The sequence below is a fragment of the Felis catus genome, chromosome D3 (genome assembly GCF_018350175.1).
Source record: "Felis catus isolate Fca126 chromosome D3, F.catus_Fca126_mat1.0, whole genome shotgun sequence".
NCBI classification, from domain to species: Eukaryota; Metazoa; Chordata; class Mammalia; order Carnivora; family Felidae; genus Felis; species Felis catus.
In genome coordinates, this window is record NC_058379.1 from 11031025 (window position 1) to 11047779 (window position 16755).

Genomic DNA, 16755 nt, shown 5'->3' on the forward strand with positions numbered 1-16755 from the left:
TTGTTAGAAAATTGGGAAACAGACACATACTAAAAAATTTTTAATGTTTATTTATTTTTGAGACACACACACACACACACACACACACACACACACACACAGAGTGTGAGCGGGAGAGGGTCAGAGAGAGAGGGAGACAGAATCTGAAGTAGGCTCCAGGCTCCAAGCCCTCAGCACAGAGCCTGATGTGGGCCTCGAACTCACGAACGAGTGAGATCAGACCCGAGCCGAAGTCAGATGCTTAACCGACCGAACCACCCAGGTGCCCCAGGAAACAGACATATATTTTTAAGGAAAGAGATGATCGATTTTCTTTTCTGCTCAACTCAGTCCTCCACCAAAGGCTGGCATTTTCCCAGCCTGGGGCAGGTGGTCTCTCTGACTCTAGAATGGAATGCTCTAGAACTTTTCCCTGGCAGCCCTCCTGACCTCTCATGCTGGCCAAGGTCTCAAGAACCCCTTTCCCTTTTCCAACAATCTATTATTCCTGATTAGCAATGCAATGCAAATGAAAACGTTACGGGAACATGTAATCTAGAACATCCACTCTAATGCCACCCTCAGACATAACCAGTGGGAATCTGTGGGTTAATATTTCTGCAGCGTTTTCTTTTTCAGGTGTCTATTTTTAAAAAGTAGGGTTGGACCGAGCAGCGTTGTGGCAGTTTCCAATTTTTCACTTAATTTATCTTCACTTAATGTATCTGCCCATGCCAGTACAGAGAGATATTCCTCAGTAAGAATATCCGTTTTGGGGAGGTGCTTTGGGGTAAGAGAAGGAAAACCCCGTGTACTCTGATGTCCCTTATTTTCAAGGGGGCTGGGGCTGGTGAAGTCTAGGTGGGGAATGTCAGCCAAGCAAGGGGACTCAAGGTACCTGACGCTTTGCCTGGAAGGAAGGAAACGCAGAGGTTCCTAGAGCAGAGCAGAAATGACAAAGGGCTGCCTTGATCTAACATGGCACCTGTGATCCAGGCTTGCGCTGGCTCACTATTAGCTGGCGAGGGCCTGCGGAAACCACTTGGCTCACCTTCCTGAACTTTCTGTAGGCTCTCAAGATGTCAGAGCTGGCCGGGAGCCGGGAAGTCCCAAGATGAACACAGCCTTGGAGCCAGGAGGTCTGACCTGGTTACAGCCTGGTGGGACTCGTGATGCCTCCCGTTCCCCATCAGCAGGAGTTGAGGGTGGGGTGGATGTTAGCTCAGTAGACACCGGGTGATGTGCCATATTCTTTTCATTTGGTGACCTCAACTTACCCCAGAGCAACCCTGCATGGGAAGTGCTGCTATTACCCCCATCCTACAGAAGAAGAACCAAAACTTAACGAGAGGAGACAATGCCCCTGAGTTCACCCAAATGATGAAGGCAGGAGCCAGGATCCAAACTCAGGGCTGTCGACTCTTGACCTCGCCTCTCTAAGGACCCGATGGCCTAAGATTCCATGCCTTACGCTGACTTCTCTACAAGGACAACCCCGGGGGATTGTGAGGGTGACTTCAGTGGGCTTGGGTCCGACTTTCTCTACATTTGGGCTTCTTGTCTTTCTTTATATTCCTCTGACACCCTTGAGCTGGAGGAGGCTGGGTTTGAATCTTGCTCATCCTTGCGTCCCTAGCATCTGGGACATCGCTCTGTACATGGAAGCTCTCAAGAAATATTTGCTGAATGGTTTTAAATGGAAGTCATTCATCAAGCAACTTGTGAACTCCAGTTATATTTTGGCACTGTCCTAGGTGTTAGGGACAAGGAGATAAGGAATAATACTGAGTAATAATGCTGGTATCCTCTGTCATGTGCTGGGTAGTTTGCTAAGAGTAGGGGTGCATATACATATAATGTCAACCTGTTCAGTACCAACTTCAAAGCAACACTAATATAGTCCCAATTTCTATAGGAAAGAAGAGCTCAGAGAAGTCAAGAGCTCGCCTAAGGGCACACAGCTTAGAAATAGTGGCGCTGGGCTTTGAAGATGGGTCTGTCAAGTTCCAAGGTGCGTTTTGTCACTAAACTGTAGTCTTTCCCTCCAGTCTCTGACCTCAAGGTGCTCGCACAGTAGATAGGATATGTGTGCAAGTAACTAGAATAAAAGGTAGGAGGGGGTAGTTACCTTTGGAGAACTACAGTGAACGAGTGGATTATACAAGTTGTGTGACCTTTAGAGGATGGAGAGAGGGCCCGTTTGTGGTTGGGGGAACAAGGGGGGTTTTATAGAAACACAGTGGCACTTGCACTGGGCATTGGGAACTAGGTGGGATTTGTCTCTGCAGAAAATGCAAGAAGATCAAGGTGAGGTAAAGGTCCAGAGTCGGGAAACCACAGAGCGCAGGTGCAAGGAACAGAACAGGTGAGTTTTCTTGGAACTTCGGATGTAAAAGGGGAGGGGAGAAGAAGCCATCATGATTTGCACATAACGTGTCTTGTTAATTAGTTCGTCGGCTGCTTCTTTCGCATTTTTAAGGGAGACAGTCATATTACGTACATACGTAATGACAAACTTGTCTCTTCCTCCCCCGACATTAAACTTTAATTTTTTTTCTTGTCTTATTACGTTGGCTACGCCTGAGGTCTAAGGTTGGGTAGCGGTGATGACCCTGGATAACTTTATCTCAGTCCCGAATTGAAAGGGGGGTCTTTTTAATATTTCATTGATAAGGATGTGGCTTGATGAGTTTTTTTTTTTATCAGAAATGGAAGTTGAGATGAATCGTATGTGATGCTTTTAGATGTGACGCTTAATCGTATGTGACGCCTTCAGATTCTCTTGGACTCCCCTGCTTCCCAGACTTCAGCTGTTTGCTCTGCTCCAGCCACCACGGCGGCCAAGAGACTCCATGTGGGCCCGTGCGATTCTGCTGCCCAACGCCGATCAGCTACAAGCCCAGAGTCTCTGGCTTCTCTGGCCATTTCTGGACTTTGGACAAAGACCACACGATAGGGCATGGGTTCCCAAGAAGCTGCCAATGGCTTTCACGAGGCAACTCGAAATGCAGGAGAATGAATCCGGGAGGGGAACTTTGGCCAATGGGAAACGGAAGCTGAGGAGGGAGCTGGGCTGATGGATCCCATCTTTCCTCCTCTGATAGACTGCCCGGAGGCATGTCCATCTGGAGGCTCCCTGAGGGCTGAGCAGCCCCGCTGGCCAATCACTTGCTGTGCTTTTCCAAGAAACAGCGAGCCGCGTGACAACAACTCACCGCGCCTCGTCCTCGTCCTCTCCTGCCTCAGTCCCCGCTTCCCTCACGCTCCCTGCCCTGGCTTTGCACCTTCTATCTAGCTCCTTTCTCTTTTCTGGAGCCTGGGTGAGGGCATGTTTCGTACACCGTTTCAGCGTTTACGGAGACACCCACGCCACGTTCCGTCAATCGGTTAACGGCGTGAATCCCATGGCTACTTTGTCTGAAACGGGTTTGCATCCCTGGCATAAACCCTACTGGGCAGCTGGGTCTTTTCATAGGTGTGTGGGGATTTCCGCCCCACGCTGCTGTGTACCTTGCGCATGGCTGTGTGTCCACACCTGGGTACACAGGTAACGCGGCCTCTTGCGGCCGGGCCCCGCGAAGCCGCCTCTCTCAGCCTGCAGCCGTGTCTCTCCTCCGCGGATGAAGGCAGGCAGGCTGGCAGGTAGAGATGATGGAGGTGCTGGCAGCGGGTCTGAGGGGAGCTGGGAGGGGAGAGAGTGCAGAGAGGGAGGTAATTAGGAACCAGGCGGTATCACAAATCTCCCAGCCGCGCTGACACCCAGGGAGAGTGATCACACACTTGGAGTCAGCCCAGACAAGTGTGAAAGCCCTTCACTCCATCCCTAGGAAGAAGGAGGAAAGGAGAGACGCGGGACCGGGCAGCCGGATGACAGCCCCACCCCCAGCACACCCACCAAGACAGCCATGACGTCACCTTCACACTCCCCCTCCCTCAGCCCCGACCCGGGTCAGGGAGCTGTGATTCAAAGGTATGGAGGGGGCAGCGGAGGGCCCTGCAAGACGAGGGAGAGGTCTTGGGAGGCTGTGCCCCCGAGAAGGAAGGTGAGGAGAGCCTTCATCATGGCATCCAATCAAGGCCAGGCGGATCTTCGCGAGCCCTCAACAAGCACAGACTGCCCCCCGTCAGAGGTGGCAAGGCGTGCTTCCCGCACTTGAAAAATTGGTCCCCAAGGAAAGTGGGAATTAACATTGGTGGCAAGACGTCCGCGTATGTGTTATTTCTCAACACGTTTGCTTGATGAAGAAATGGAGGCTCAGAGAGGCTGAGGCCTTGGCCCAAGGACACACAGCTACCAAGCGGCGGGAGTGAGACCTGCCTACTTAGGAAGTCCTAGCCTCCACCACACCATCCGCCTGCTCCCCTGGAACGGAAGGAGGAGCCCTGTCGATATGGGATAGGTTCTTGGAGGCATGGGGGTGTCAGAGGCAGGGAGACGGGCAAATTGCCCTTCGGGTCCCAAAACAGATAGAGGATTATGACCTCTGCCCCCACCCCTGGCACCCCCTGGGCTAGCTTTGGCTCTGCCGAGGATGTCCGAGAGAGAAATCTTTCCGGGTCGGTGACTTTGGGTCCGTGGGCATTCCAGAACTAGGGATGCTTGCTCTTCCTCTGGTCATCGCACCTGGCAAGGTGGCCCGAGGGAGCCAACTTCACTGGCCCTGGCACACGGCCCCCGTGGGTGAATCAGGTTTGCACTATCATTTTCTCCTCGGGCCCGCCTCCTCCCTGGAGTGGACGCTGGGGGTCGGTAAGGAGGCGAAAACCGGGTCAGTGGGGTCGACACACGGAGGGCTCCCAGCCTCTCTCCAATCTCCTCTCCGAGCACTCTTCCCCCTGTTCACTCTGTTCCCAGAACATTCTAGAATGTCTCCTGACTTGGCGCCTGGGTTCCTGCTGTTCCCTCCTCCTAGAACGCTATTAGTTTTAAATCTTTCCTTGTCTGTTTTCTCTTCCACGAGCTCCCAGGTCAAATATCACCCTCTCAAAGAGCACCTCCCTGACCAAAGTAGCCTTCTATTACCCTTTCTTCCTCCACAGCATTTATTGCTAAACTCTGTAAACAAGTTGACAAAAAAATAAGCACAATAATTTTCGCCTCCTCCTCCTCCCTTTCCCTGCCATTATGTGGTAGATTTCACAAGAGCTGAGACCTTGCTTGCCTTGATCATTGCCAAGGTGGGGGCTTGACACACAGCAGGTGCACAACAAAAGTATCTGTTGAATAAGTGACTCATTGAGTTAACGAATGGAGACACACACGGGCTCTGGAGCCAGTAGACTCTGGAGTCAAATCCCAGCTCTGCTACGTATTAGCTACATGATCTTGGGCAAGTTACTTAACACCCCCGTGCCTCAGTTTCCCTACTTTCAAAAAGGGGGTGACAGCAGTCCCTTCTTCATGAGGCTGCTGGGCGCGTTCCACGAGACAATGTAGAGCGCCCCATACATTCCGCTGATCATCCGTTAACTACCTTACCGAGGAGGAGAGTAGGGCCCGGAGAAGGGTGGCTGGTCCTGGGTCCCAAAGTGCACCAGTGGGATTGCAGCTTAAACAGCCTGACTCTTGGCATCGCTTTCTTGAGGAGTTGGAACTCGATTCAGTAGGATCTGGCAGATGGATGGGTGTGCCCCTCGAGGAACTCACACCTGTGCTCCAGGAAGCAGGGGCAGGGATCGCTCATAGCAACTCTGTAAGACAAACAGGACACCCTCTAAAGACCCTGCAAATCTGAATGAATGAGGGCTCCGCACAGACCTAGAGGGTCACACAAACTTGGCCTACGTAAGAAGGGCAAGTTCCAGAAGGACATGTGCAGTGGTCAGTGGTTCCCCATGGGGGGGGGGCAATTTTGCCTCTCCACCCCCCACGGGCACATTGCACAATGTCTGGGGACTTTTTTGGTTGTCACCACTTGGGGGGGGCGCTATTCGTATTTAGCGGGCAGAAGCCAGGGAAGCAATTCAACATCCTCCCATTTACAGGACAGCCGTCCTCACTCAAAGAACGATCTGGCCCCAAATGCCAGGAGAGCCAAAGCTGAGAGACCCTGCAGCGGGTAATGCCATTTCTAGAAGGCTCAAGGGTACATTAAATAAACTATAGGCTGTTTAGGGATCTATACATTTTTAGCAAAAGCATAAGGAAATAAACGCATTCCACCAGATTGGGTTTTCCATGAGAACAAGATTTTGGGGGAGAGGGGTCTCCACAGTGTTAGATGCTCCATGATTATGTTACATGCACGAAATAATGAGCAATGAACACTAATTTTAGGACAGTGATATTTAGGACAGGGATGGGGATTTTTTTTTTTTTACTAAGTCCTAAATATTTCATAATAAAAAAGTCCCCTGTGGGGACCCAAAGAAACAGTGCGTCCTGCCTGCCTTTAAGGACAAACTCATCTCAGACCTGGGCTCTCACACTCACTAGCTTTATGACATGGGCACGCTGCTGGTTTGGGGTCTAAATTTCCTGATCTGCAAGCTGAGGTCCTACCTCCTGTATTTACCACTCAGGGCCACAGCGGAGCCCCAAGGAGATGCCAGCTGGAAAAACACTTGGCAAGGTCTGGGAAGGAGGTCTCTCTAGCACACGCAATCCCCCTCCCCCACCAGCTCTAGCTCTTTGGAGAGAGTCAGCACTGAATCTTCAGTGGAGTCCTAGCAGGTGCATGGACACCACACGCATGTGAATGGGCTCAAAAACCTGCTAAGGAGGAATTTTTCTAAATTTTGGACAGAAGGCAGCCAGCAGTGGGGGAGGGGGTTAGAGGCAAGCAAGGCTGAGCATTTATTTATCTATCATCTATCTATCTATCTATCTATCTATCTATCTATCTATCTATCTATCTAAATGTTTATTTATTTTTTGAGAGAGACAGAGCATGAGTGAGTTAGGGGCAGAGAGAGAGGGAGACACAGATCCGAAGCAGGGTCCAGGCTCGGAGCTGTCAGCACAGCTCGAACCCACAAACCACGAGATCATGACCCAAGCTGAAGTCGGACGCTTAACCAACTGAGCCACCTGGGCGCCCCAAGGCTGAGCATTTATATGTGCATGCGAGGATGTGCGCGTGTGTATGTGTGACTATCAGGGACTACGTGTGTGTGCGCCTGGGTCTAGGCATGTGTGCGAGGGTGCATGGGAGCTTGTGTGCGGTCTACGCGCACGTAGGTATCTGCATGATCATCTGATGACGGTGTGTGCTGTGTGTGTGTGTGTGTGAGTGGATGTGCACGCATCTTTGGTGTGTGATTGTGTACGCATATGTTGTGCGTGGTTCTGTGCGTGGGAATGGAAATGAATGGATGAGTGCATACACATTTGTGTTTGTGTACAAGTCCTCATCAGACACACGTGTGTGCATGTGAATGTGGACCAGTGTATACGTATTTGTGATTGTGTGCATATAAATGTCTATATTCTTCTATAGATAGGTGTCTCAGTCTTCCTCTCTCTCTCCCTTTCTTCCACCTCTCTCCATCTCCCTTTTGTTCAGGTGTCCAGGCCTAGGAATGGCGGGGCCTCCCTGCTTCCCCGGCTTTGGGTACTCCCAGCAGGTGGGAGGCAGCTCTGGACAGACTCCTAGCAGGTGAAATATCCCTCTCCAGCCCCTACTGAGCCCCAGCCAGAAAGGAATTCCCTGCAGGCTCTTCCCTAATCCCCCACTGGGTCCCTCCCCCACTCACCTCTCCACATCTCCCAGGACAAAGGACCCTTTTGGTTCTGTATTCACGGGTGGTCACATTCCTTACAGCTTGACTCAGAATGGGGTGGGGGGAGGCAGCGACGTTTCTGGGGGGGGAGAGTTGGGCAATCTCTATTGGTCTTGGTTTCCTCCCCTGAGAAATGGGGGAAGACACTGCAGAAAAATCAGCAGGCAAACCTATATTGCCATTGTGGTTACGTTTTATCAACCTCCTCCTTTGGCCAACTCAGGATACGTTTACTGAGAACCTACTCTGTGCCAGCTTCTCCACTAGGGACTGAAAACCTGAGATGAACGAAAGGCATTTCTCCATCTCGGGGAGTCCATGATGGCATTGGAAGAGAGAGGGAACCACCGAGAAACAGGTCACTAGAATCCTAGATTGGACATGTTACCAGGAGGCAGGTGGAGGAATAAAAACCTTGCCACAGTTCCAACTTACGTGACTGATTAAAGTCAACGTTTCTTAGCATGTCATTCGAGGCCCCTAATGATGGAGGGAGGCACAACTGGGGAAGCTTTCTGGAGGTGCAGGTGTGTGAGAGAGAATCGGACCGTGACGAACAGGTATTTGGGTAAGTGGAGAGGGAAGGAGGGGCCTTCTGGAAGACAGATCGAGGCTTAAGAAAAGAGTGTGGCTGCTGGACCTTGCAGTCTGGCTGGTCCACGAGAGATGGGGTTGGCCTGGTGACAGATCCCATGTATTGGTATCCGTGCCCGGGTGGGGGATGTTCTAGTTGACAACGTGACTTCACCCCTGTTACTTCACCTTTTCCTTGACCCAGTGAGGCGTGTGCCCATCTGGCGAATGAAGAGAGGGAAGAAACGGGAAAAAGTGGTAACTCAACTGGGATGAGCCCAGCCTTGGCACCCCTGTATGGGGAAACACTTGGTGAATACGAGACCCCAAGGCTGGAAGGTATCTCTGGGGATGGCAGGTTCCTGCTTTGTTTATAAGTGCTTATGTTTTGACTTTGTCATCAAATAAATGTTACCACTAGGGACACACTTACGTTCCTGGCTCCCCCATTTATCTGGTCACCCATCCATCCACCCCACTATCCATCTTCCTATCCACCATTACTATACATCCACTCGTCTATCCACTCACCTTTTCACCCACCTGCCCACCCATCCATCTACCCACCCAACCACCCACCCACACATACCGTCACCCATTCATCTCCGTACCTACTATCCACCCATTCATAATCTGCCTATTCATCTTCTGTCTGCCCGTCCATCCATACGCTTCTCTGTCAATGCGTTCCTATCCATTCACCTACCCATTTATCCATTCGTCTACACATCCGTCCAATTACCAATCACCCCTGTACTATCCACCCATCTGTTTGTCCAACCAATCACCCATCCATCCAAATGTTCAACTGACAACCTTGGCACTAAGTCACTCATCCACCCACCTATCCACCCACCCACTCAATATTCCTCGGTTCAGACTCGGCAAGATGATCCAAGTGGGTCTAACCCAGCCATCGCTGTGGGCTTCCGGGACTCAGGCTGGGATATTCTAAAGACCAACCCACACGCCGAGGCCCCGCGGGGATGCGAGGTGGAGACGGTGGGGGTGGCAGTAACTTAAATGCAATCTCTTCTGGGGTGTAAAGGTCACCCACGCACTCTTTCTTCTGGGCCCAGCGGTAAGAATTTTGGGACTGAAGAAAGTGGGAGACACGGAGAGACAGAAACCTGGGGGGGGGGGGGGGAGAGAAGAGAGAGGAAAAGAGACTTGGTGAGCAAACTAGAGAGGGGGAGAGAAAGAGGGAAATTTATAGAGAAATTGGAAGTGGGATAGAGACAACACGGAGGTGGGGGGGGAATGAAGAGACAGCTTGGAATAGCCTATTTTACCTTTGGTGGGGGAAGGAGGGGGAGGGAGAGAGGTCGGAGGGCAGGGGAAAGCGGAGGCGAGAGGGTCCCAGTGTCACGGCCCGGGCCCCTCGCTGGGCACCGGGCTCCCCGGAAGTCCCCGCGGCCCCGGGAAGCCACCCCCACGCGGGGAGGACGCGGCGCGGGGCGCTCGGGAACCGCGGTCGCGTGGGCTCGGCCGGCCGCGCCATCAATTAGGCGGTCGCCGGGCCTGGCGAGCGGCAGCGTCTGTGGAAATTACCTTTTAATTTCTTAATTACATTGTCCTCACCTGCAGCTCAACCCGCCTCCGAGAGGCGCGCGCAAAGCCGCTTCCCGGATCCCCTCCCCCGGTGCCATAAATTAGGACGCCGCCCGCCCGCCCGCGCGCCCTGGTGGTCCCCGCGCCCCCCCCCCCGCGCCCCCGCGCCCCGCCCACCGGCTGTTCTAACCTCGCGCGCGGCACCTTCGAGGAGCTTCCCCAGTGGCCTCCCCTCCCCCACCCCGCCTCATCTCCCCACCGGGGGGAGACCCGAGACCCGTCCCAGGCGCAGGGTAGGGGCGCTGGGCAGCCCGACCTGAACTCTCCAAACCAGGCCTTTGCTGGATGGAGCGCCTCCGCCTCTCAGAACCTCGGTTTCCCCGCCGTCGTCGGTCACGTGGAAAGGAAAGTAGCGCCCCTTTGTCTGGACTGGGAGGCTCAACGGAGGAAAGCGGGAGCGCTTGGTCCCGGAGTGCTCTCAGAATGTTAGCTGTGGTTCATTGATGCGCTTAACGAGGGGGTCTTGAGTACCTACTATGGATGAAGCATTCCAGAAGTCTCTGCAGACACAGAGGTGAACAAAAGGGTGATGACGACGACGGTGATGATGATGATGACGAGGGTGGTAGTGTGGTGGTCGTGGGTGATCCTCCCGGACGCACAGGGTTCCAGGATGTGTGAGACCCTGTGTGGGTGCTGCAGATCGGGGCATGGTTAGGAGGTGATGTTGGGGAGGCGAATGGGGATTCAGGGTGGAGGAGCTGCCAGATCAGAGTGGGGGGTGACCCACAAGGCAGCCGCAAGGCGGCGTTGGAGGTGGTATGGAGGCCGTGTGACGGACAGGAGCGGGGCTTGCCTAAACCCACCGGGTCACTGGTGGAGCTCAGGTCTGCCCTTTCAGTGCCTTCTCCTCCCATAGCTCAGCGGTTCTCCAAGCGTGGTGCTCCCTCATGGCCAGCAGCATCGGCATCCTTCCAGAGCTTGTTAGAAATGCAAATTCTTGGAGCCCCTCGGTGGCTCAGTCCGTGCGACTCTTGATTTCGGCTTGGGTGACCATCTCACGGCTGGTGAGTTCAAGCCCCCCGTCAGGCTCTGCGCTGACAGTGTGGAGCCTGCTGGGGGTTCTCCTCTCTCCCTCTCTTTCTCTCTCTCTCTCTCTCTCTGCCCCTCCCCGCCTCAAAAATAAATAAACTTAAAAAAAAAAGAAATGCGAATTTTTGGGGCCTACCCTGAGACTTACCAAATCGGAATCTCTGGGGTCAAGGCCGAGGAATCTGTATCTTCACAAGCTCCCCAGGAGATCTCTATGCTCACTAAAGTTGGAAAAGGACTGTCATCACCGAAGCAGTTTCTTTGTTCATTGCCTTTTAAAGACCATCCTGGGGGCGCCTGGGTGGCTCAGTCGGTTGAGCATCCGACTTCGGCTCAGGTCATGATCTCGCGGTCCATGAGTTCAAGCCCCACATCAGGCTCTGTGCTGACAGCTCAGAGCCTGGAGCCTGTTTCAAATTCTGTGTCTCCCTCTCTCTCTGACCCTCCCCCGTTCATGCTATCTCTCCCTGTCTCAAAAATAAATAAATGTTAAAATAAATAAATAAATAAAGACCATCCTGATGTGGGGCCCCTGGGTGGCTCAGTCGGTTAAGCGTCCGACTTGGCTCGGGTCATGATCTCGCGGTTTGTGGGTTCGAGCCCCACGTTGGGCTCTGTGCTGACAGCTCGGAGCCTGGAGCTTGCTTCGGATTCTGTGTCTCCCTCTCTCTCTGCCCCTCCCCAGTTCATGCTCTGTCTCTCTCTGTCTCTCAATAATAAATAAAACGTTAAAAAAAATTTAAAGACGATCCTGATGAGAGGGGTTGAGATTGCACTTGGGCTGAGACCTCAGCATTTCAGGGTCTCAGGCCTTCGCCAATGCCTGGGTTAGAGCCCGTGCCTTAGTCCAGGCTCACCCTGGAATCGCCTGGATGACGTTGAGAAGGTTCAGGTGCCCAGGTCCCATCACGGACGGATCCAATCTGAGTTTCTAGGTGAGGGTCCTGAGCATCAACCTTTTCAAAGCTGCCAGGCGATTCCGATGTTCAGGGAGGGAGGGCTGACAGCAACCACCAGTGGGAAGGAGACCAGAATGGGAAGTCAGTGGTCTTGTTTCCAAGGTCAGTCCTGCCACTGACTCACCAGTTGGGGCCAAACGTGTGACCCTCCCGGTGGCGATATTCTTTCGGTTTATCGTACGTCTGAGGCATTTGGGGAGAACATGAAGAAAGGCAGATTCTACGTGGGACCTGAGTCCTGGCATTTGACCCCTACGTAGGGTTGAGGCAGGACCTGAGAATATGCATTTAAAAAAACAAAAGACAGCACATAAACTTTACCATAAAGCCTCAAGCTTTGAGCAATCTTAAGACCTGTCAGAGCAGACAAGTTGACCTGCTTGAATCCTACATCCCAACCGTGGTTGTCTCCTTTGTGTCATATCCCCTCGCCTAACTTAGCCCTAGCCCCCTCTTTCGAGTGTTTTTTTTTAATTCCTCTATGTTTATGTTCCATGATAAATAATTTTTATTTTTATTGTTTTAAAGTTTATGTACTTTGAGAGAGAGAGAAAAAGTGTGAGTGGGAGAGGGGCAGAGAGAGAGGGAGAGAGCAAGAATCTCTCTGTGATAAATAATTTTTAAATATTAGTTGAGGAAGGTAAGTTTTGGAGGGGTGGTTTGAGGGAGAAGGCACCCACTATATATAATTACTCTTACCCAAACTCTCAGAAATGCTGGTACTAAGCTTCTGTTTCAAGGAAGGGAGACACGTTAGAGGGGCACCTGGGTGGCTCAGTTAATTAAGTGTCTGACTTTGGCTCAGGTCATGATCTCACGGCTTGTGGGTTCGAGCCCCGCGTCGGGCTCTGTGCTGACAGCTCAGAGCCCTGAGCCTGCTTCGGATTCTGTGTCTCCCTCTCTCTCTGCCCCTCCCCCACTCGCTCTCTGTGTCTCAAAAATAAACACTAAAAAAAGAAAAAAAAAAAGAAAGGGAGACTCATTAGAGACAAGAATGACTGTCCTGCCTTAAGCAACTGGCAAACCAGATAACACATAACAACAGTTTCAGATGTTGGGCACTAGGCAGCCCCGGTCTCTGCTCCCCAAGAGAAAAAAGCAACCGAGATAAGCCTGATGAGAGTTGCTGGGCCGCAGGGGAAGGCAAAGCCAAAGAATTGGGTGGTTTCTTCAGCCCAACTCAAGGCAGAGACCAGAGTTCGGGGATTCCAAGATGGCTGGCATCTGTGGGACAGAGCACTTGAGAAGAGAGATCTTCATGGGGAGAAACTTCCAGAAACCTGCAGAGGCCTGCCCTCAGGTCTTTAGGTCTGTGCACGTGAGAGAGGAAACTTTTGGAGGCCAAGGGAAGGAAGAACCCTTAAATGGAGCAGAGAACAATGTCTGGGGTCTTATGTCGGGGGAGAATAGTTCTCTTCCCTTTGGCCAGACTGAAAAGACCCCACAATAGACAGGGCATGAGGTACGAGCCTCAGAAAGAGTATTGCCTTAAAAGTGGTGATAAATTATCCGTAGATTAAAGGCTGCTCCACAATTGCCCTAAGGCAGCTCAAAGGTAAGATTCAAAAAGGCCCCTCTGACTCCCAGTGACTTAGCTCTGTGCCGGGAACCCAACTCGGCACTATTTACAGGAATTTAGCAAAACTGAGCCGCCGACAAGGAAAAGTCACGACACACAGCACCCGGTCACGAAGGTCGCGTAAGGAAAAATTCAGAATGTGGGCAAGGCTTTGTGGACAAGGATGGACCCCAGAGAATTGTTTATTGGGGTGAAAAATCAGATGCAAACAAAATGTCCAATCGCAGGATAAAAATAAACGGTGGTATATGCATAGGATGGATTGCTGTGTCCATTATTAAAATAATTTAAAAACGTCGAACCCCCCCCCCCCGGCCCCTTGATGAAATACCACTGAAAGGCAAGGAGTGGGATGTGGGCTCCGGAGCCCAGATGCCTCGCTTGAACCCTGGCTTTGCCCACACACGGGCTGTGTGGTGTCTGGAAAGTCTCAGACTCCGTGAGCCTCAGTTTTCTCATCTATACAACACAGCTGCCGATAACACCTACTGTGGAGGATGTTGCCAGGATTCGATAAAATAACACTAGTAAAATGCTCAACCTCTGGCATGTAACAAGCAGATGATAATTACTCGCTGAGGTCATTTGCTCTTCCCCAAGTCTATATACAGTGGGAGAGTTAGGTTTAAAATTCTATGTGAGAGACAAAACAGAAGTACGTGAACGTACTTGGTTATCTCGGGGGGATGGGAAGGCAATGCCGAGATTAGAAATGGAGAGTTTTGACATGGAGCGGAAAGGACAAGAGATTAGATTGACAGACACGCGAGAGGTGTGGCAAAAGTCACCGGAGGAGCTGTGTGTGTGTGGGGGGGGGGGTCCAAGGGCAGCGGACCCTCCCTAGGCTGAGCCGGGGGAAGGCAACCCCTGGGGGAGCAAAGATGGGGAGAAAGGGGTGTGGGGACCATCTTTAGAGAATGATGAATTGACTCGTGGGGATGTGCATGATGGAGAGTGGCGGGAAAGAAAGACGGGAAATGTCTTAAATGTCTTAACAAACGTAGAGCCATGAAAGCCTCAGGTAGGAACTATTTTAAGTGTCATTTTCTAAGGAGAAAACCCAGGCGCAGAAATGTTGAAAGGCTTAATTAAAGTCCCCACAGCTGGTGGGTGGTGGGGCCAGGACTCGAACCCTGGGCAGCCTGGCTCCAGAGCCCCTGATCCCCGCCACAACATGACATTGTGAATATCTGGCTGGAAATTTTGGCTATTTTCTCTTTGCAATCAGAAGCCATGGATGCTTTCATAAAAGAACTTGAGAGTGACCAGCCAAAACACAACCCTGGCTCCACGTGAGAATAATTGCTTTTTCCTTCCTTCCTACCTCAAAAGATATTCAGGAAGAAACCAAAGGTGATCTATTGGCCACGGGACAGGAGATTGGATTTAACCCATCAACTCTGACCCTCCGGGAGAAGCAAAGCATTTCCATTGTGAGCTGTAGATTTCTTGTCTTAATAATGATGGGGGGTATGGGGATGGGCATATGTCGGGGGGCGGGGCGGGGAGAAGGGAGTGTTTCTAGTTGGGGGGCAAAAAAAAACCCCAAAATTTTATCTCAGCCTCAAGTGGAGATCGGCCGTGCCAAAATATCTGTCTTATCGATAACAATAACGATGGCGATTATTATATTTTATTTTTCAATCGTGGTAATTATGGTACATTAAATCATTAGCATTCATTATTCCTACAATGTGTAATTAGGACAATGGTAGATAGATTGCTCTTGACTGTAATGAAGTTTTTATAATTGTCATTTATTGGCATCAAATTACCTTTCTTAAAACGAATCTGAACATCACACTCTTAATTCTGGGGAGGGGGTAGCAATTATTTTTAATTAATGTTTCTTGTTTGTGCCACGCAGGGGGAGCTGTCTGACCAATCCAGTTCTCCGTGTCTGCGAGGGAGTTAACCAAGAATATCAAAGGCATTCTTGAATCGGTCATCTATCACGAAACATTCTCCTCCTCCCGTCCCCCACCCTGCGCCCATCATCCCCCTCCTCCCGAGCAGCAGCGGCCACAGGGGAGAAAAAAAAACCCCAACCATTTACCAACATGATTAGCAGAGGAGACAAGGGATGGTGACGCAGATTATTTAAGCCAATTTGTGGCCAAGTGTGAGAAGAATATGTTTTTTCTCCTTCAAAAATGGCTGAATAGCCAGCCTCTGTCTTCGAGGACGTGGGCGTCGGGGTGGGGGTGGGGGGCTTGGGGTTATGTGGTCTGCAAGTCGTATCGTGGGGGGGGGAGTCCTTCTCCCACTTCCCCCTCGGCCGATAATTGGCCGAGGCGGCCTTTGCAAAAATACGAATCTACATCTTGTTTCCCCGAAAGGCTGAGTGAGAAGTCTCAGGGCATTTACTGTTGTGGTACGAAATCGCCTGTATTTGACTGCTTTTGACCTGCAAAAATGGCGATTTAATGGCTCAGATGCATCTACCCACTGCGGTGGTAATCAATGAAATGACTCCTCCCCGAAGATGATGATTGCGAGGGAGAGCAAGGCCATTAGTTTTTAGGCGACTGGATGAGGAAGAAGGGTGTCTATAGGGGCGGGTGTGAGGAAAGGAGGGGGCTACACGGACTGACCTTTGCAGGTGCCAACCAAGCATCGGCCAGGCCCCTTCCGTGCAGGTGTGAAGTCACCTGCCCTAGGGGCTGAGTGATTCCACTCCGGTCTCTCAAACCACCAAACGCCTGCACTTCCTTGGGCTCCTCCTACCAGACCCAAGACCGGCCTGATCTTTTGCCTCCCAAACTTGACCTTGGCTTCCTAGGAAAGGGACGTTAGCTTGGTGAACCTCAATCCTGTGCTCCTAGAATCAGATGTAGGAGGCTGACGTCTGCTTCGTTTATACCCGGAGACTTCTTCACGCTGGTGTGAAAGGGGAGATTTTGCCTTGTTTTGGGAGCGATCTGGTGCCCCTTCTAAGCTGGGGCCCTGGGGAACACACAGCGGCTGATGTCCTCCGTTGCCCAGGGAGCCTCGGGAAGGGGGATGGAATTCAGAGCAGACACTTCCGTGCTGATGGAGGCCGGGGCAGGGCTTGGATCTGGGACCAGGACTTGAGGAATCCTGGAAAGGTACTACAGCCAGTACCTTGGGTCTGAATTAATTAGTTGGCAGGAGTCCTGATGAAGTTGGTGCTTTCTAAGGGATGCTGTGAGGGGCGCCTGGGTGGCGCAGTCGGTTGAACGTCCGACTTCAGCCAGGTCACGATCTCGCGGTCCGTGAGTTCGAGCCCCGCGTCGGGCTCTGGGCTGATGGCTCAGAGCCTGGAGCCTGTTTCCGATT

The 16755-nt window shown here is 51.7% G+C and overlaps 2 long non-coding RNA genes across 3 annotated transcripts; one reads left to right on the plus strand and one right to left on the minus strand.

Moving 5' to 3' along the window:
* Positions 1-227: 227 nt before the first annotated feature.
* LOC109493200 lies at positions 228-10271 on the minus strand. Of its 2 annotated transcripts, none has more exons than XR_002147292.3 (3): positions 10142-10271; positions 5459-5670; positions 228-3661 (listed from the first exon to the last, which is right to left on the minus strand). It is a non-coding gene; the product is annotated as an uncharacterized LOC109493200 (long non-coding RNA). The 2 variants fall into 2 exon arrangements; XR_006588164.1 differs by lacking the exon at positions 10142-10271 and adding an exon at positions 8342-8845.
* LOC109493199 lies at positions 10263-15636 on the plus strand. Its single transcript, XR_002737075.2, has 4 exons — positions 10263-10399; positions 10745-10892; positions 14788-14888; positions 15323-15636. It is a non-coding gene; the product is annotated as an uncharacterized LOC109493199 (long non-coding RNA).
* The last annotated feature ends 1119 nt before the right edge of the window (positions 15637-16755 follow it).